Source organism: Amphiura filiformis, chromosome 9 (assembly GCF_039555335.1).
Source record: "Amphiura filiformis chromosome 9, Afil_fr2py, whole genome shotgun sequence".
Lineage (NCBI taxonomy): Eukaryota > Metazoa > Echinodermata > Ophiuroidea > Amphilepidida > Amphiuridae > Amphiura > Amphiura filiformis.
Window position 1 is genome coordinate 17,585,804 of NC_092636.1, and position 21,812 is coordinate 17,607,615.

The 21,812-nt window shown below is 36.2% G+C and overlaps 1 long non-coding RNA gene across 1 annotated transcript; it reads right to left on the reverse strand.

Annotated features, from left to right (window-relative positions):
• Positions 1-4,408: 4,408 nt before the first annotated feature.
• Positions 4,409-14,486, reverse strand: LOC140160699 (uncharacterized). The gene is made up of 3 exons (XR_011860002.1): positions 14,044-14,486; positions 12,971-13,089; positions 4,409-6,117 (listed from the first exon to the last, which is right to left on the reverse strand). It is a non-coding gene; the product is annotated as an uncharacterized lncRNA (long non-coding RNA).
• Positions 14,487-21,812: the final 7,326 nt, after the last annotated feature.

A 21,812-nucleotide genomic window follows, 5' to 3' on the forward strand; every position in this document is an offset into this window, starting at 1 on the left:
CAAAGGGTAGACACTTTTATAATAGCATTAAAGCATCATAAAAATTAGTAACATAAAGCAAGGAAGTTTTCAAACGCATCATGAAGTCAAAGGAATAATTCATATTACTGGGGAAAATTAAATTTAAAATATATGAAAATAGCGCCCTCAATCTGCACTTAAATATACAGTTTATAGAATAAAAGTTACAACAAGAAAATCTGAGTTAAAAATAGTTTTAGATACATGTCATTGTTTACATATAGCCCTAGCCAGGCAATGCAGCAATGCATACATGTACCTGTGAGATATATGGAACAATGTTTTATAAGGGGCTTAGAGTATCCTAACTCTAGAGCATAGAGCCCTAACTTTAAACACTAACCTAAATCATAACTCTAACTCTATGACATAACCTTAAATCTAAACCCTAACCCTAAATCATAATTTCAAACCCTAACCTTATGTCATATAACCCGAACTCTAAACCCTGAAATTGTTGTATTATCCAAAGGAATGTTTGTGCCAAATCTATTGTTTTTGTCCAGAAATACACTATCATAGTGAAAATAAGGAGTCATTGGCTATTTGCTTTCTTCTAAGAGAAGTTTTTTACTGTTCACTCACGTTTTGAATATTTCAAAGAAACCATTCTCCGTCATCATTGATGACTGATTGATGACTCACCATGCTCAGTGAAATAAACCAACGCGGTATATTGGTGGATTACCGGCCTGTACATGGTACGTATGACGTCATATTCTAATGTCCAAGCAGCAGGCTTAATTGGTCATGCGCCGAGTACGATCAAAGTTTCATCCTATGAAATGTGTCATTATGAAGCGAATGTGTGATAGAAATGCGACGGAGTTGTCCATTTGATGCCGAGTATGTATCTCCACACCACCACATTGGGTTCGTATATTTTAATGCACTCGGTGTTTCTACCGTCCCGACTCAAACGATTCTAGAAGTTTTTCTCACAAGCCCCGCCTACTTTCCCTGCCTTCTCGGCAACCCGGAAGTAACTTTTTCCATTGGTTTGTGTGGTGCAAAATGAGGAAAATACCAATATTTGGCAACGAATTACAGGAATTCCAGTCATAGATCTCGACATAGAATGGATACATTAGGTAAGTAACACTTTCATTTATGTCATATCAAAAAATTGTAGGAGATCTATGACCAGTTTGGTAGATAATCGAGTTAAAATGTGGGCATGTTTTTGGCATGGTCTAGGTGGGAATAACAGGTTCGTACATGTAAACTCAATGGGAATCTCTTACGACTAGGCTAAGGCCCTTCACAATTAATTCTTAGTTTCCTGTTTCATGGTTGAAAACCAGGGATGAGGCGATTTTTAATTATTAATTATTAATTATCTTTTATTTTCTTTATTTTAAAATAAGTGGTCGCAACCTACATCAAGCCATTTTGACAAGGAGCATGCATTTAATTATTTTACTACTATGTTTGATTTTATACATAAGTAATGGTACAATTAGGTTCTATGTTTATTCATCATTATAGATGATATGATAAAAGTCAGAAAGTAGCAAATGGTAGTCATTAAAAGTTATTTTTAAAGAGAAAATCCAAAATATAAATAAAATAATTAAATATTTTGCAATTCTCTACTTTGGATGCGAGCGGGAAACAGGAAACTAAGAATCAATTGTAATTGGCCTAAAATACAACAATATTTTGTAAATTTTCCTCGTAAAGAAAAGATCGGTCAAGGAAACCTATATGAATATGTTGTCAATACTTCACTTGACCCAAATATATGATTTATTTTTGTAATGAGAGAATCGCACATGGAATTTTAGAGGATTTTGATAGCAGTTCCGCACCGTAGAAAAGCTGCTCTGTCATGAGCCGGAAATTCCATCATGAGCCTAGATCCTGATGTGTTTTGCCAATTGAAGCTTCTAACGTTGGCTGAATGTTTTGATGATATCATGAAAGTCAATCTGTGACAAGATGTAATTTTGCTACGGAAAGTGCTATGACAAAACGATTTTCAGTTTTGGCTTTCTTTATAATCAAGGAGTTTAATTTGATATAAAATGATGCAGTGTTTGATGGCAAAATTTGACTGAATTCACCTTTCAGGGGATGTAATTTTCTTCGGCAGGGGTCATGAATATGTCGGTGACTGAAGTCAATTTTTATGACCCCCCTCCATCGCGGATCGCGGGCTAAAATTTTACGACCCCCTATCGTGGGTCAAAAATTTTAGGACCCCCTTCTGTCAAAATTTTAGAGCGGAGTACACGAAACGCGTTAAAATTTTTGACCATAAGCGTAAAGAAGGCGCACGGAGAGCGCAAAAATCTTGCATTGTATAAAGATTGTGTGCACATTTTGTTCAAAAAAAGTGTAAGAAAAGTTACACCAGTCGCCAGCCCTTAATAATTCTATAACCCCCCTATTTTGATTGCAACAAAAATTATAACCCCCCTATTTTTGGTCTTAAAATTCTATGACCCCCAGTATATTCATGACCCCCCCTTCTGAAGAAAATGATAGCCCCCTTATACCTATAAGGGGCTCAGCTGTGCAATAATTATGAGCCCTGGAAGGAGGGTAAAATTGGGGGGGCAAGCAAGCGATCCGAGGGGGGGGGGCAAGCAATTTTTGGCACACATTCATGGGGTGCCTTTTAAATAAAATGCTCTAAAAAGGCTTAGGAAAACAGTATGGAAACGCTGAAATATGCAAATTTTCATGCTCGCTGTGCTCGCAACATATCTAGACCTTTTAAGGTTTGCAAATTGGGATCCCAAAAATTTGGCATGTGTTGGGGGCAAAGATTTTTGGCAGGCCAAAAGAGGGAGGAAAGCGATTATTTGGCAGGCTGAGAGGGGGGGCAAGCTATTTTTGGTGGGTCGTTCGGACATTTTATTACCCCCGATAATTATTGCACAGCCCCTAGCCCCTAATATGGCACATAAATGAACCCTGTGGTGTGCAACCGATGGTGGAGGGGGGATTGGGGGCACCAGTGGCAAAACTACACTTTCATTGCAATCAAGGGAACAGCTAGCTGGGGTAAATCTGCCACCACCGCCAAGGGGGGGGCTGGGGAATACAGATGCATGTGCTCATTTGGGGAAGTGGGTGGGCAAGGATTTCAAACCAAGCCGCTGTAACAGCCCCATGCGGGGGATTGTGCCACTGTCCCAGCTTTACCCTGACAAATTTTCTAAAATCCTCTTTTTTCTTTTTCAGGCCTACTAAAAGGTCAGAGCTACACTGTACAAGTAACAACCAACTGCCAGACACCATTAACCAATGCCACTGTGAGCCATTTCATGTCACATTTTGCAGTGGAGGCAGATGGAAGTCATGGAACAAATGAAATATTAAAAAGGACTGAAATAATGACCGGATTCAGAAACGCACTTCAATCTCACTAATTGAAGAACAATACTTGTGTTGAAAGTCGGGACTCATAAATTAGGTGTAACAGAATGTGTGAAAATTTATTAAGATCTATTAGAAATATTCAATCCAATAGATTAGAATTCAATCTAATTCAATTTTAATATATGGGATTAAAATTGCTTAGATTGATTTTTAACCCCTTAAGATTAAAATCAAATTAGATGTATTCAAATTAGATTTTTAAAAATCCATCCAAATGTTTTTTAGATTAAAAATCAAATAAGATTGAATTCTAGATTGAATATTTCTAATAGATTAGATCCAATTTTGGATTTGTCCCAGATCACAATCACTTAGAGGAATATGCTGAATTGTATTATAAAAATAAAGACTGCACAAAAAGTAACGCAGCTGTTATAAACATGCCTGTAGCGTTTGAACTAATAATTGTGTTCACAATATTTCAACATAGAAAGAAGGATGATTTATTTACGCGCATTTTGATACCCCATTAGTCCAATCTCGTTCAATAATAACAACACAGCAGTGTTTTTAAAGAAAAATACCCGAATTGAAAGTTGCGGTTATTTGTATTGATATGAGGTCATTGATTGAAACCATTGATTGCTGTAAATGGCAACTTTTAAATTTGTGGTTTTTCTTTAAAAGCACTATGTACTGTGTTATCAGTATTGAACGACATTTCACAAATGGGGTATCAAAATGAGCGTAAATAAATCATCCTTCTTTCTATGTAGAAATATTGTGGAAACGATTACTAGTTCTGAACTTATAGGCATATTTCAGCTGTGTTACTTTTTGTGCAGACTTTTTATTGGATATCTTCCGTCACACAATAGAGGATACATGTAGTAAAAAAATCCCCATCATTTATTATCTATTAAGTAGGTGTGTTCAACTGTTTTGGTTTGTTGGACTTCCTTCTTCATACTTTTTAATGAAAAAAAATAGTGCTTTTATTTTTTTTTACTTCCTTACAGATCTCAAAATAAATTAAAACAATGATCAAAGCTACATATTCACCATGCATTTTTGTTTATTTCATGAACTCTTGTCTTTCTAATAATTATGTACCAGAGAAATAGGTGTAAAAATACATTTAGTAATGAAGTATGAGATAATGAGTGCAAAAAGACCACTTATTTACAGTCTATTGGCAGCCACTAGCCTTTTGAGAAGGCTTTTGTTCAGACCTTCATTTGGGGGGGGGGGACCCTTTGTCAAGGCCATTTGGCACCACTTGTCAAGAGGAATGAAGAACACCTTGAAGTTAACAAAGATCAGGGGCACAAAGGCCAAAACTGAAAAACTGCAGGCAATGGCCCTGACTGAAATTCGAGTCCAGCTTGTGTGTTAATATGGTGCCTTCACAAAAGACTACATTGTAGCATTGACTGACATCGGCTAGTCTTTCCTGAAGGCTTTGGGTGTGAATGCATTGATGCACGTCAGTCACAGCTTTCATGAAAGAAACAGTGTCTGCCAATAATAAACTATGAACACTTACACTCCTTTAAAAGCATTTATAAGTCAAGGGTTTACATGTAGGACCTTCTTTTATTTTAGTTTTATGTTAAGGGTTTACATGTAGGGTCTTCTTTTATTTATTTAATAAATAACAGACATTAACGAGGCCTTATCTGCAATAGCTGCCAAGTGTCATATTTTAGATAAATTATCAAAATGTCTATGGGGCAGCTATTGCAGTTAGGCCTTCTGGTCCTAAACCCTTGATTAGTGGACTGGATACTCATCATATTTACGGGGATGAAGGTAAACCAGTAGCAGCTACTAAACAATTTGGTCTACAATTACTCTATCCTGCATCCGCTAATCCTAAGGTGCGCTAGTCATAAATGTCACTAGTCCAAGAAAAAATGGTCGCTAGTCCTAATGGCTGCAGATTTTCCATTGCTAAGGTCTTGTAAACCTTATTTATTTTTGGACTTGTGAACCATTTCCTATTTTTTCGGACTAGCGATCCGTATTTTTGGACTAGGGAAACTTGGCTATACATTGGTTCCCCTCAAGTTCAGTAGTGACGTAGGTGCATATTTTAGTGGGCACCGTATTGAATCGTGTGCGTATAGTTAATTGTGTAGCAAAAAAGGGTGGTTCGTGTGGCGCAGCCATGAGAAGACATTGACGTCACTGCTGAATTTGAGGCAAACCAAAGAAAAGTGCCTAGAACATTTCCAATAATTCCATGCAACTTTTACAGCCTGTAAGGAACTATGCATTACGATTACATCACATGATGTCAGAGTCATTTGTTGAGGTCCTTATTATTTTAATAATTGGAGCAAACATTTACTAGTTAGTTTATGCACCACATAAATTACTATGCAAGTATTTAAGTTCTCATCAAATGTTCACCCTCCAGAAAAGATTTTCTTCAAAAAATTTAATTGTTGACATAATGTTGGGAAAGTTTTCAATGCATGCGAGTGATAGCCCTACTACGGCCTTTTGACTGTGGTGGTCCAAAACCATGCTATATCGTAAAACCTGGCTTTATCCAGAGAACTGCTAAACCCAGACTGCTAATTCCCCCTTTTGGGTGGAGCGGTTAGTGGGTTTTAGCAGTTCTCGGATATAGTGTGTTTAAAAAGCCCTATAGTACGGCTAGCGAGTGATGCGACAGATAACAGATGCCAGCTGTTGACTTCCAAACCATCATCCTCTTTGTCTTTCACGAAACCAGTATCCTCAGTAGTACTGCTGCACCTGGAAATTGGAATAAAATAAAATAATAGCCAATGATTAATTATTACACATTATTATCAGGATTATGGTATCTAGGCTGTTTGTGTGCCTTAAGGGGGTACTACACCCCTGCCCAATTTTGTGCCTATTTGTGCATTTATAGGGGCAAGGACTACAACTACTGCACTGGAAATTTTATATCAGCACAGACAACAGTTGTGATCAAAAAATCAATAACTCAATAACTACTTGCTTTGAGTTGCTGAATTTTCAGTACAGTAGTTGGGAGTCCTTGCCCCTATACATATCTTACTTGTCACCAATGTGCTATAATTTTTTTGTTTTTTTCAAAAAATAAGCACAAAATTAGCCAGGGGTGTAGTACTCTCTTAAAGCCTTAACCCTAACACCAGTAAAAACCACAAAATACCACGATGAAAAATTCATAACATGCATGCATCCCAGGGTCTGCGATGACGCAATCAACACCCGAAGTGTGATATGCTCACGGAATTGCTGGCCGGGCAGCAATAACCCGAGCAGCTACCGGTCCGCGATCGTTCGCTTGGCATGCGAGGGGTCAAAGGTTCGAACCAAAAGCCAAGTCAAAAATTCTTCTTCTTCTTGAAAAATTCGGATCTTCTCTGACTTCCGATACCAAAAAGCATGGGTCAGTGTTAGGGTTAAAAAAGATGTATTTTTCCAGATTAGAGTGTCCTCTACTGTACTATCTTTTTATATTTTTAGATTTTCCTTCCAAAATGATAAATTATTGTAGCAGAGTCATGATATGCTATTTCAATAGGTGTGAGGTCAAAGGTCATAAAGTCAAAAGTAGTCACTTGCAATCATTTTGCAATTTTAATTTTTTTATGAACTGTGAGAGCGGAGACAGATTTAAAGCACTAATCTGTAATTTACTAAGTCTACTAGTCGTGCATAGTTTCATGGGCATAGCCATCTTTTTTAGTAAGGAGGGCAAAATAAAACTTAGGTGGTACACAAAAAAACTCTGCATTGCAAAAAAAGTTGCATCATACAATTATACATAGAGAGGTTGGTATATCATCCATACCGAGCTACATGTAGTGCACACAGCTTTTTGAGCTCTGCCAACTGATCCAAAATTTGACTGCTTCCAGATTGATTTATTGCTTCATATTTATATGACATTGTAGCTGTTTGGACCAGGATCATCTTGGTGTACTTATTTTCTCAATTTGTGCAATATTTCTGGAAAAATTGGTGATTTATAGATATATTTTCTGACTGTGTGGACATATATATGGTGTATTGCTAAGGAGCTGCTATTGTCCTCCATGCATCATCACTTCCTGTTACATCTTGTGCCTAATCAATATCTTTGACAATGGACATCACAATGGACACAATGAACTTCCTCATCAACTCTGTCAATGAAACCTTCAATGGATTTACAAATAGTGCAATATTGGACTCTATGTGGGAAATTTTACCTAGGACATGTTCAACAACTGTAGCCATAAATCCAGATATTTATGACCAACTTATGTACGAACTTTATGCAAGGTATGGTAATCCTGATGATAGAAGTAAATATGGACATATCTACAGATGCCTGCAGCCAAATGATGACAACAGTGAACAATCACAAGTTACAATCACATGCTACGCCAGCACTTACAACATTTCTGTACAAGGGAAACTTCACCAACTCTGGGTTGACAATGTACTTTCGCAAATTCAGGAGAAAATTGCAGCAGAAGATATACCATGTGATCAGCCAATCACTTCTACTCCTTCGCCTACACATCAAAGATCTACAACCTTGCCATGCTTTGAACTAAATGCCAGTCTGAAAGTACTGGGCCTATGGATATCTCGCCATTCTCACCTGCAACATTGACTCAAATGCAAGAATCTCAAACCCCTGCTCCAAGATGTGTTAATGCTACAACACAAACACCCCCTACCCCTGCTCCTAGATGCATGAGTGTGGCAACTCAAACTGCTCCTATCCCTGCTCCAAGATATGTGAATGCCACGAGGCAAACTGAAACTTCCTTGTCATCGAACTTTTGTCAAACTACACCTGCAATTAAGGATCTATCACATATCCAGCCTGCTAACAAGCCAGTTCCCAAGCCTCCATGTGTAATTCCACCTGCGATAACCAGTAACCCATTTGATGTATTAGAGCTGGAGGACATATCAAATGATGAACTACATGTACCTCATGAAACTGTTTATATTCCAGCTGTACCTACCAGCAACTCATTTAGTGTGTTATATGTGGAGGATACATTGGATGAGGAACTGCCTCCTCTCCCCTTGCCATGGATTGAATCATCACCAAAACCAAGAAATAACCCTGCTGCTATCAACTCTAGATCTTCACCATCACCCAAACGCAACAATGTATCAAGAGGATTTACACCGCGCAAACGAACTGTACTATTAATCGGAGACTCGATTCCCAAGCATCTTCAGGGAAGACGCATGTCACGAACTCAACGCGTCTTAAATCGGTGCATGCCTGGTTCCAATCTGGATTATTGGAACAAACTCGGACCTGCATATATTGAACTTGATACTCCTGATGTAGTTATAATGCATCTTGGTACTAATGACATTGATTTCAACTCCCCAGCTGAATGTGCCAATCGTATTCACCAACTTGCTAAAACCTTACTTTGTTTGAGTACGAAACCTATGGATATTGTCATTTCTGGAATCACCATACAAAGGCATCATGGTCGCCGAGTGTGGATTAGGGATTTTAATACAAGAATGAGTGAACTTTGCCATGAACTTGGTTGGCACTTCATTAAAAATGACAACATACTTTCATTTCATCTTGGTGATGATGGTCTTCATTTGAAACAAACTGGTACCACCATACTTGCAAAAAACTATATTTCTATAATCCAGGATCTACGCTATTCTGCTCCTGAAAATTTTCAACTGAAGAACAACCAAACTGTAAAATAAACAAGACTACAGAATTCACTATGAACTCTAAAAAATCTAAAGAGCTTCAAATACATGAACTGAATCCTGATTGTACATTATATATGCAAAGTAAATGTGATATTAAATGTAATTATGTTCCAACAAATGTTGATGACAATAGAGACTTGATCTCAATTGATAAGAATAAGGATGTTTGTGATGTTAATTCTTTGAACTTTCATACAACAGCAAATGTGATTGACAGTATAACTTCAAATAATAATTTAAAAAAATGTGCTGCCAAAGGTATATCATCTTCTTTTGCTAGTCATTCTGAGAATTCTATTTGTGGAACTTGTAATTGTAAAATAAGAGCATCCCAATCTGAAACCACTTGTATTCAATGCTCTCTAAATTACCATATTGATTGTGTATCTATTGAAAATGATAATGCCTCTTACTGGTGCCACTCATGCTTTTACAGAACATGTCTCATTGAACTTCCTTTTTGTAATGAACCATTTATTGATTATAATTGTAAAATGTCTAAGGGGTTTACAATTGCTCATCTTAATATTCAAAGTTTACGAAACAAAGTGGACCATGTCAGAATTTTACTTGATGAAAATAATATTGATATTTTGTGCTTGACAGAAACTTGGCTGAATAATGATGATAATGATAGTAATATTACAATTGAAGGATTTAAATTTTGTAGACTTGATAGAACAACAATGGAGCATGGTGGATTATTATGTTATGTAAAGATGGTATTGTTTTCAAAGAGAAATCTGATTTGCATGATAATGAAGTTGAAGCTCTCTGGGTTGAAATCAATCTTCCTCACACTAGGCCAATTCTCCTTGGAACTGTATACAGAGTTCCTGATTCAAAGGCTGCCTATTTAGACAAATTAGATTTAGTCTTTCAAAACTGTACTTCTATTTATGATGATGTTGTAATAGTTGGTGATTTTAATTTGGATTTATGTAAAAAATGTAACAGTAGTAAATAAATAAAGTTGCTTCTCATTGTAACATGAAGCAACTTATTGATGATTATACACGAATTACTGAAACAACCAAAACAAAATTAGATCTTGCTTTTGTTTCTAATCCTAATCGAGTTTCTGACTCGGGTGTTCATAGTTTTGGTATCAGCGATCACTCCTTAATATACTTGGTACGGAAAAATAAAAAACCAAAAGCTCCTTCAAAAACAATTAAGTATCGCTCAATGAAAAAATTTAATGATAATGATTTTGTTAACTCTATTAAGGGTAAAAATTGGGATAAGGTTTTAAATTGTAATAATGTTAATGATGCATTAAGTGTTTGGAAAGAACTATTCAATGATGTTTGTGATGATCATGCACCTATAAAAGAAAAAGCTTGTGAAAGGATCACCACTTCCTGAATGGATTACTAGGGACTTCATTCAATTAACTAAAGATAGAGATTACCACTTCAAGAAAGCACACAAAACCAACAATCCTGAAGATTGGAAGACTGCTAAAGTGTTAAGAAATAAGGTTAATAATATGAATAAGTCTTTGAAAAAGACTTACTGCTGTAATGCTATTAATGAAAATGTAAATAATTCTAAAAAGTTGTGGTCTACTATTAAAAAGTTGATTCCTGACAATAAGTCTTCCGTTCATGCTGTCAAATCTAATGAGGGAATCACAGCTAATGATAAAGAAACTGCGGACAAATTCAATGAGTTTTTTGCATCAATTGGAAACAGTCTCGCCACTAAATTTAACAGTAATGATTATGATGACAAAGAATGTGCTCTGGGTAATCGTGTTAATGCTCAATTTTGTTTTGATTATATTACACCTGAATTTGTCTTTGATGAAATTTGTAAGATGAATAACAGCAAATCACCTGGTATTAGTAATTTCGATGTAAGGCTTTTAAAATTGGCTGCTCCAGTTATTTGTAAATCTCTGGCTTATATTTGTAATCTTTCGCTTTATACATCTTGTTTTCCAAATGACTGGAAGCAAGCCAAAATTACTCCTATTCATAAGGAAGGTGATAAGTATGATGTAAATAATTATAGACCAATTTCTGTGCTTCCTGTCCTTTCTAAGATTATTGAGCGAGCTATTCACGATCAACTTTACAATTTCTTCACTGAAAATAGCATTTTAAACCCTTGTCAGTCTGGCTTCAGACGTAATCACTCTACTGCTACTACTCTTATTGATGTTTCCGATTACATTTTAAATAACATGAATCAGGGTGTTGTCACAGGAGCATTGTTCCTGGACCTCAAAAAGCTTTTGATACTGTAAATCACAAAATTCTTCTTCAAAAGCTTCATAGCTATGGTGTCACTGGTAATACTTTAAATTGGTTTAGGTCATACTTAAGTGGTAGAATACAATCAGTCAATGTTAACTCTACACTCTCTGATTTTAAGAATGTAAACATCGGCATTCCACAGGGTTCGATCTTAGGTCCACTGTTGTTTATAATTTATGTTAATTCTCTTCCTGAATGTATTGATTGTAAATGTGTTATGTATGCTGATGATACAACTTTGCTTTTCAAATCATCAGACCCATATGCTCTTCAGTCTCAGATGAATGATAGCTTGTTAAAAATTGCTCGGTGGTTCGAAATCAACAAGCTTACTCTTAACATTAAGAAAACTAAGTACATGCTTTTTGGAACAAATCATACTTTGAAAAATTTTGATGACATTTCACTTATCTATGGTAATGAGTCTATCGAAAAGGTTGATAAATTTAAGTATTTGGGGGTCATATTTGATCCAATCTTAACTTGGAATGAACATATCAATTATATTTCTTCAGTTATTTCTAAACGTATTGGTGTCATTCGCAGAGTTAAGTTCTATCTTCCTCCAGCCACATTAAATTTACTTGCCAATGCATTGGTCTTCCCACATTTTGATTATTGCAGTCCTGTTTGGTCAAACTGCATTTCTGAACATTGTAATTCTCTCCAAATTCTTCAAAACAACTTGCTCGTGTTCTTTTGTCTGCTGACATTAGAACACCCATTTCTGATATGATGCACACTCTTTCCTGGGACAGATTAAATGAAAGATGGGATAAACAGCTCCTTGTAACTGTTTTTAAATGTCTTCATCGTGATGCTCCTTCTTACCTCTCATGGCAATTTATTTTTACTTCTTCAATTCACTCAAAATGTACCAGAAGTCAATCTTGTAATACACTTGTCTTGCCATCTTGGAATAATAATTCAGGGAAACGAACTTTTTCTTACAGAGGGTGCCTCAGTGTGGAACAAACTGTCTTCTGATGTTCGAATTAATCTTACATCAATGAATGTGAATATGTTAAAATCACAGATAAGCATATAATTCACACCTTTTCACCTCTGTTAGTATTAAATTTCACTTCCTGTTTGTTAAAATTCATGTCTTATAAAATGCATTTTATCATCTTGATTTGTAATATTACCTACGTGTACATATATGTACACATTTTTCAATTTTGCTTTTCTTTTGTATTATGTAATTTATCTCTTGATATGTAAATTGTTAAAATCTTATATTATTTAATTATTATCAGGGTCTCATGGGAGACCAGTTTTTGTAAACTGAATGAAATACCCTGAATAAAGATTGTTATCTATCTATCTCTATCTCTATCTTTGAGCTTCTAAAAAAGGCTTTATTGGGACGTAGCACGCAAAAATTTCGTATTTTACACTATTTTCGGTCATGATCAGGTTAATTTCGGTAGAAAAGGGTTCCTTGTCCCTTTTCTTTTCTTTTGCCCTTCTGATTTTCTCTTTTATTTTTTGTCAGAGGGGCACTTTCATTTCATATATACCTGTCGTGCCTGAGAATTAAATATAGGAACACATAGGAATAAGGTATTGGCATTTTGTGTGGTGTGCTGCACCCATTTGGCTACAACTTTGTAAATGAAATTACTTACATCCTCCTCAATAAGGAAAGCTGTGCTGTTCGGTTGCAGGTGCTTTGCTTCAGCGTGTGTTTATAGTTCAGATTTTTGGAAGATATGCCTTGCAGAATGGACCTTTCGTGTGCCAGTTTCTGGAAAGACAATACAGTATGACATTGTAATTAAAGCCCTGAATGATTTTTCAAAATTCTGTTTTTACACGATTGCTTTGTAAACATATAGTAGGCCTACATACTCTGCAAAAATCAAGACTTTATGTTTGCTCACTTGCTGTGGGTTGGGATTGAGACTGAAGATGAAGTCAAAATCATATTTTCCTATAGACGAATCAAATTTCACACATTCCTGCACCTCAATGGCGGCCATAGCCGCGACGGGGACCAAACTATCTCACCTAAAATGTGAAATGATGCGCCCTTGAAGGATATTTTAAACTGCATTCTACCACCCGTGTTACACGCAGACAAAAGAATGATGACAGTTTACAACACAAAAGAATCTCACATCAAATTTTAAGCGGTTTAATCCACCCAATTGGGCACTCACAACACCTGTTTGGTGCATGCAGGGACCCTAATAAGGCCAAATAAAAAAATAAACATGTTTCACGTCCCCTCCCGCTTCCTTTTTTGAGGTTTCTTCAAATAAATTTTTATTTTTTGAAATTCGGTTATAACTTTTCAAAATATATGTCTAGGAAGTTAGGATGCTTTCTATAGCCTTGTTAAGATACAAGAAACACGTTAGGAAGGTTTTGTGATCATTTGAGGGGTGTAACTCTCCTCCTTTTCCAGGCATTATTGTATACGCTAAAACACTGAGCTCTAAGTATGGCTATTTACACCAATTTTGTGATAAAAATAGAAAATAAAAAAGACCCTCTTCCTCCTTTTTTTTCGAAAACCCGGACGTGAAACATGTTTTTTATTTTACTTGGCCTAACGGCCGACCAAATCCTGACCATGACTTGGCTCGTTGGATTCGTCTAACTATAGCGAATCCTCACTGCCAGTTAAAATTAATGTTGTGTCGTTTAGTTTTACTTGTGCATTAAAAAAATTAATGAGTTATAAAAAGAAACTCACCTTGCAGAGTCGAGGTACAAACAACACACCCAACATACTCAGCCAGGAGAACGGTATACACATACACGACATACACTGTATTGCAATGATCATGAATGTACAGTCATGACAGTGCATGAACAACAGATCTGTGTGATGCAGTGGTGAATGGGACAAATCTCGTCATGTTTTCGTGTAGTCCGAGGTGCTCTGACGATAACACTCCGATCGCCAGGCAATCTACGTGTACTAGTAGGCCAGTGGGACAACGAAAACGCTACGTGAACGAGCTAGTTTTCGTGGTATATTCGATGTCCGTGGCCTTAAACTGTCCTTATCCATCATGTCATTTGCTTCTCTAAATATTCAGTGAATTGAATACTAATATTACTATTGCAAACTAGTCCAAGCACGTCGCTAAAATGAGGCAAATAATTCGATTTTCGCAACTGGATACTTCTGTCAAGACTACTTCTGTCAGTGTTATGACTGTCGCAAAAACAGCTGATCGAGGTCAGAGGTGAAATCTGTCAATCAAACTACTTTCGCGCATGCGCAAATGGCACACCTGAACTTAGGGAAATATTTTGCCGAAGGCATTGAGGTGGTGTGATGTATCTCAAGGCAGACATGCACGGGGAGGACGTGAGCGATATCTGCATTATTGATTTTGCTGACAGGCAAAGTAGGACAAGGCAACTGGAGATTGGTGGCCGTTATGCGCCATTAGACGCTTGATGCGCATTGGTCACTAAAAGCGAGGCTACAGGATGTGATTGGAACATCGTCTCGCTACATCTAACACACTGTTCCTGACATGCCTAAGGCATGTAGGCCTTTATAAGGCCGGAGTATATGAACGACAGTGACGGTTACATGAAAAGTAAAGCCAATGGGGAAATGTCCACTTAATTTGCAATTGATTTATGATATCGATTTTAACTCGCACAACATCTGTATACGTATGTGACCCAAAGTGACCAAACCAGTTAAAAGTCGCTCGGATATTTGTAAAAAAAACAATATGGGCCATAAAACATGCCTAAAACAATTAAAAACGAACAAGAAATAGTATACATATTTTTAGAGGAAAACAGTGTATTTGACCGGCATGTCATATTTCAACATAAACCTGATAGCTTTAGCACTTTTACAACACCCTCAATCTAAAATAAAGATAAATGAAGTAGATTTGTCAACTTTTGCCTGGTTTGGCCGTGGTGAATTACATATGTGACACATGGAAATAATTTAGTTATATAGATTGAAACTTGAAACTTAAAAAGTAATTTGGGTGCTATATCCTAAGGTTTGCTACATGCTTATATTTTTTTTTAAACATTATATTAATTAAAGCCCATTTCGTTGAAAACAAATCTGGCATATGAAAAGGTATGGCTACAAAAATGATTTTCTTATGCATCTACGCACAGTTTCCACTTCGATACACCCGGGCACACCCCTTTCCAGCACAGCGCGTCTAGCCTACTACGCAGTCGGTGTTATACTACACAGTTAAGTATAGCATTAGATCTCACACCACCAAATCAGAGTCCCATAGAGATATGTGCTAAATTTGCCTTAAGAAAACGTCATTTTTTCTTCACAGGAGCGACTCAGTTTTAAACGACAGCTATGATGGTTGAAATCAGCCCTTGCCTGGTCATTATTTTTTACGACTGGCCCTAGAAGTCTAAGATGTCCGGAAATTGCCTATTTTATTTTATTCAAGATGGCACCGGCGGCCACCATCTTGGATTTCTGGATAAATATGAGTTCGTAATGTCAAAGTAATGTCAAATTTGAAATCCTTGTGGTCGACTTATCCAAAAGAGTGTCTTTGTACCCAATTTTAGGTCCTCTTGTTCAAAACTAAATTTTTCAAGATGATGCCGGCCACCATCTTGGATTTCTGGGTGAAAATGATGCCGTAATGTCAAACTAATGTCAGAATCGGAATCCTTGTACTCGACATACCCGAAAAAGTGTCTTTGTGCATGATTATAGGTGTTCTGGTTCAAAACTTAAATTTTCAAAATGGTGGCGGCGGCCATTTTGGATTTTGGCATCTAGCGAAAAATGCCGGGATTTTCGCGAGGGACATGGTGGCTATTTTTTTTCTAAATGGTCCATAGAAGTCGAATCAATCGTCAGTGGTCACCAAATTGAACTTTTTCACCTAACTATAAGGCTTAATTACTGACCTTAACTCTAACCTAACACTAACCCTAACCCTAACCTTAATACTAATCCTAACCCTAATTTTAACCCTAACCCTAACCCCTTTTCTATATTCGGACTAGAGAACCTCGGATTAGCGAACTTAATTTAGTTTTCGGACTTGCGACTCTTCGGACTAGAGAACCTTCGGACTAGCGACCCTTCGGACTAGTGAGAAGTCACGGTGAAATGAGTGACTGACGTAATACAGTCTTGACATTTAATATGGAATATTTCTTCACGGGTCTGCATAAACCGGCCTAAATATTAATTGGGGTGTGTCGTGAGATGGCGTAAAATAATTGTTTGATAGAAAATGTGCTTTCCGTGAGTTTACAAATTGCGGATTTAAGGAGGTTGAATTAATTTCGGACTTTATGCAACATTGTTCTGTTATTATCAAATTTATTGAGGTTTGAGGTGATATTTACTCAACTTCGTCAGAAACTGGTATTCGGCAGAGCTAAAATGCACTTAAATAGAGGAGCTTAAAATATGGCTCTTAAAAGTATTCAGAAAATTTGAATGTCACCCATTGCAATCTCATTCATGAATTTTTTTAAGCTTTAGGGACCGATCGTTATTTACGGCAGGGGGGGGAATGGGTGTTTTGGCAAAAATATCGACAACAAATTTCGCGTTCCCCCCTCGCGTCCGCTCAAAATTTTCGCGTTCCCCTTGTTTTCCCAATTTTCTCCATTTAAAATTTAACAATCCCCCTCCTGGTTCAACTAAAATTTCAGGTTCCCCCTCAAGACCACAAAAAATTCGTGTTCCCCCTACATTTACCCATTCCCCCCTGCCATAAATAACGATCGCTCCCTTAGGATCGCTAGTACCCTTACGTTCAAAGGTTTGATCTACAATTCTAATTGGTGCGATATGAATAGCTCCCTCTGTAGAGGTGAGAACGTAAACGTCTTAGCATTGTCGGTTTCGTAATTGGAAGGTAATCTGTTTGATTTTGCGTTGATTGGTTATTTGAAGCAGACTTGAAATGTTCAGACAAAACAATACATTATTGAATCAGGCTGACACACCGAGGGCTCAATCCATTTAGGGAGGGACTTTGTAAGACTTGGGCTCCCGCACTGCAATTTGTATATTTAGCACTGTTTGGCATCCCATGATTAAAAAGTAGACATTTACTGTAGGCCTATATCCTATGTTGATATAAAGTATAATACGTTTACGGGACCTTTGGACGTCCAACCGATCGATTTGAACGTACCATTGGCCTGGAGAGGAGGTATCTCTGTAGACGATAAATCAATATGACCTTCATCAAGTGAGGATCAGCCAAGCATAAAAAGTTTCTTGTTTAGCGTCACTAGCATATTATCTTTTAAGTATTTTTACCGTAGGCCTATAATCATAATACAAGCCTGCCTCAAGTGTAATGTGCGAGTAGGATGATTTCTTTGATATTCTTCTTGATCTGATTAATATTATACCTATTTCTTTTCTTTTAATATCTTTACATCATATGGCTATAACTTGTATTAGTGAAAATATAGTCTAAAACAAAATAAGATTTCCCTCCACCTTTTCTTTTTCAAAGATAGTTTTCAAGCTGGATATAAAAATGTCACAGATATTTTTGTTGCCATGTTTAAAGATACGAAATACTTGTGTGATGGTTGGTGAAGGCTCCGATATCAACTATTATGACATGGGAAATATATCAATTGTGTGAAGAATACTTTGTGGGAACAAGTTAAATTTAATGTAGGCCTACTATATTCTGATTTGCAAAGTATTGGTTAGTACTTTTGTAATTATTCCAATTGGTGTTAAACATGTTTAATACACGCCTGCATTTGTAATGTTTGTTAGGGAGTAAACAAAATATTCTGTTGGCGTGGCCTGAACTAAAGGTCTGTAGTGCAAATCTGTCTATTTATCCAGCGTTTAGAGAATGTGTACTCAACCGTTGCTGTCAAAAGACCTTTGATTCTGAATACTTGTCTGAGTGTTTAATGACATTATACCATATATGCCTACTGCGGATGCGGTGGCATAGCATAATTCTCCACTGACGCATATAGAACATCATTAACAAACTTTAGTACTTCTCGGACCTAAAGATTATAAGAGATTATACACTTGGATGATGTTGTATTCATCTACCAGCATCTACTGCGACGTCGCCCGAAGCTAGCCTTTCAAATATGCCTCTCGTGTGGCATGTGTAAATAAACGAATTAGTATGAAGCATGCGCATAAGGCTAACATCGTCACACGTCTGCTCATGTCCGTAGGTGTTAGGCCAAGTATAAACTTTCATTTAACATTCTAACCAAGCACATGCACCTCAAATATAACCTTCTACCTCTCTTCCGGCAAACATAGTCCAAGGGTCCCTTAAACGTACTTTTTTATAGTAGAACTGAAACTATTTCATCACTTGACGAACCGACCTGCATTTGAATGATATATAACGTTTCAAAGTTAAAATAAGTGGAACGAAACATAGTATAGTTTTTACGCTAAAAACCTGAGAAAATATTTTAGTGCAATCTTATACCAAAGTATAATTCTAGAAAGCTAGTTTTTTTATTTTTTAAAGCTGCCAAATGTACAAATATGTGACCGTACAGCACGAATGAGCCGTAAATTCCCTAAATTGTATTCTGAGTTACAGCGTAAAATGTGTACGAATGTCGTATTCAATGTCGTTGAAGGAGCAAAGTTTAACAAACTATAACCCCGCTTTTGGGTATCGATTGAAGTCAAATGATATACCATTTTAAAGCTTATGATGTATATTTGTTAAACATGAAATAAAACAAAATTGACCGGGGGAGGAATTTACGGCTCATTCGCCGTGAACGGTCACATATGTGATGTGATCAAGCAAAATTAGTCGGAAGTCATAACTATTTGTTTCAAGATATAGTCAAATACCACATATAATCATGTTATCAATAAAACCCACGGTTGTTTACAGCGCCCCTATTAATAACAAAAATATGAACAGATCTGATATAAACCAAACACTGCATCTCAACATAGTAGAGTATACAAGTTAACATCTTTAATACCTAAGTAGTCATGGTTAATCATAAGATTTAAACAAAAAAGACATAAGAAATAGCTCACTGGCATTTATATGGAGATCACGGACAACTGGACATCCTATCCATTATCAGTATGTTGTCCAAATACCATGAATACGTAGACACCTCCTTATAACATCAAGTATGGACATTTGGGAATTATTTGATTGATTCGTAACTCAAAGCACGTGTTGCGACTTCAAATGTAAAATGTCAGGTACACATTAAACATAGGTTTATGCATTTAAGGGTAGACTAAGTGTTGTTTGTCGCGGCAGCATAAAAGCTCAATATTCATTGTCAAAATCCATTATTGAAAAATAACAACTTGGTGTTTTCGCCAGCACATAGGGCGCTGGTACCTAATTCTGAGATGGGGTTTGTGTACACTAAAGATTAGCTAAGATTATAGCCTTCTTCTATTGGTATGAATTATTTTTTTTACTTCTCGTGGTGGAAATGTTTTTGATGTCTGCTAATTCGATTTGCAAGGAAAAGAAAGTATGTTTTGCCGTTTCAACGAACGAAAACGATTGAGTATTGCCAAAGTTATGTTTGAATTAATTATGACTTAAAAGTTATCATAGGTTAGGCCTACACATATAAACATAAACTTGTTCAGCAATCAGCATATCAAAAAAATGACATGGTCAAAGCGGGGGCATGATGATCACGAGGTCATATCAGTGGACTACTGACTCGCATAGCATGATGTTTGGTTGCCTGTGAGTGCATAATTGATATGTTGATAACAGATCTAATAATGTTGTGGAATCAAAATCTTCATTATATGGACCACATTGAAGTCAAAGTAATTATCTATCCTATCCTGTATCGTTTTATGGATAAAATTGACTCAAAATGTTATTGATGATATTATTGCTATCTTTAACATCAGTTTTGTCTTTTCAACGGAAAAATCCGATTGAAAATAAAGTTTTTAGGGGCTAGCTATAATATTGAACAATATATCCCATATTTTGACATGCACTTATAGAAAATAAATAAATTATTGTCTTACTTTATAAATGATAAATACTGTAAAATGACACACAACTAAAGTGAGGCCAATTTCTATCTTTTTTATTTGATTCATAAAATAACATTCAACAAAATGATTGAAGACTGAGAAAACACACAATGCAGACTGCAGAATGGAGTAGGTAAGATGTCATGTCCATAGCTTTGCAGGAGTTTCGGACTAACAATCAACACATTCAAAAAATACAGTTTAAAAGTGAAGATTGTAGTGAATGATCAGTCCTTTATCATGTGCTTGCCACTATCTACTTTATAGTAAACTATACATTGCGAAATAATATAAAATTATTTTAAAATAAAATATGCATGTAAGTTGAGTTAACATAGCGAATTAACTAACAACTGCAGTGTATTTCTTGATTTTTATAATAAGCATGGGTAAAAAGCAGTAAAGACAAAAATACAGAACAATTTGGAGTAATGAATTAAAGAGTTGACAGGAGTTATAGGAGTTAATGTGTTTTGCTGTTTCAGTGTGCATGTTCTCACCATTGATGGTTTGGTGAACTGTCATGTAACATGGATGTAAGCGTGATCCTAAAAATGCCTTTCACGGTGACCCAAACTATTTACAAGACCTCTTCTGCATTGACGCTGGCCTTCCCTTTTAAAGGGAATTTTTATGAAGCAGGTCATTCTGCAAAACGTACACATTGAAATCCTGCTTGATTTATTGTTGTTAATTATTTATGTACATTTTACGAAGGTGCATCATAACTCAAGAACCACAAAACCTACAAAAGTATATCTGTGTTATTTATATGCTTCGTCACGCTCGCTTCGCTTGAAAGTGATTATTGCAATTTTTGCCAGAGCGCACTGTCATTTGCAGGATACTGCGAACGACCAAATCGCAACAATTGAAAAATTCCAGTATGCTTAAGGGATCTAAAATGAGCGTTTATTGCGTTTCGACAGTATTTTTTGTGGGACATGAGAGCACCTCAGACCTATCGAATTGCATTCTGAATACGAAGCATGTCTTTCTGATATCAAATAATTTTCATTTTTGAAAATCACAATATAATACCAATTTTATGACAAATTATAAAAATTTGATATTTTTCAAATTTTTGATATATAACAGTCCTCGAAGTAAAATATATAAATCTAATGATATAGTCTTAAAGAGTATGAAGCAGGGAGGAAAAGCCGACGTCAATTGAAAATTTTGACCTTTCATATTGAAGATATGGATTTTTTCCCAAAAGACCAATTTTTTTTGGTGTTTTGGGAAAAAATCCATATCTTCAATACAAAAGGTCAAAATTTTCAATTGATCGTCGGCTTTTCATCCCACCTACGTACACTTTAAGTATAAATCATCAGATTTACAAAGTTTACTTCAAGTACTGTTAAATATCAAAATATCAATTTTTAATGATTTGCCATAAAATGTGTATTAAATTGCGAATTTCAAAAATCAAAATTATTTGATATCAGAATGACATTCTTCGTATTTAGAATGCA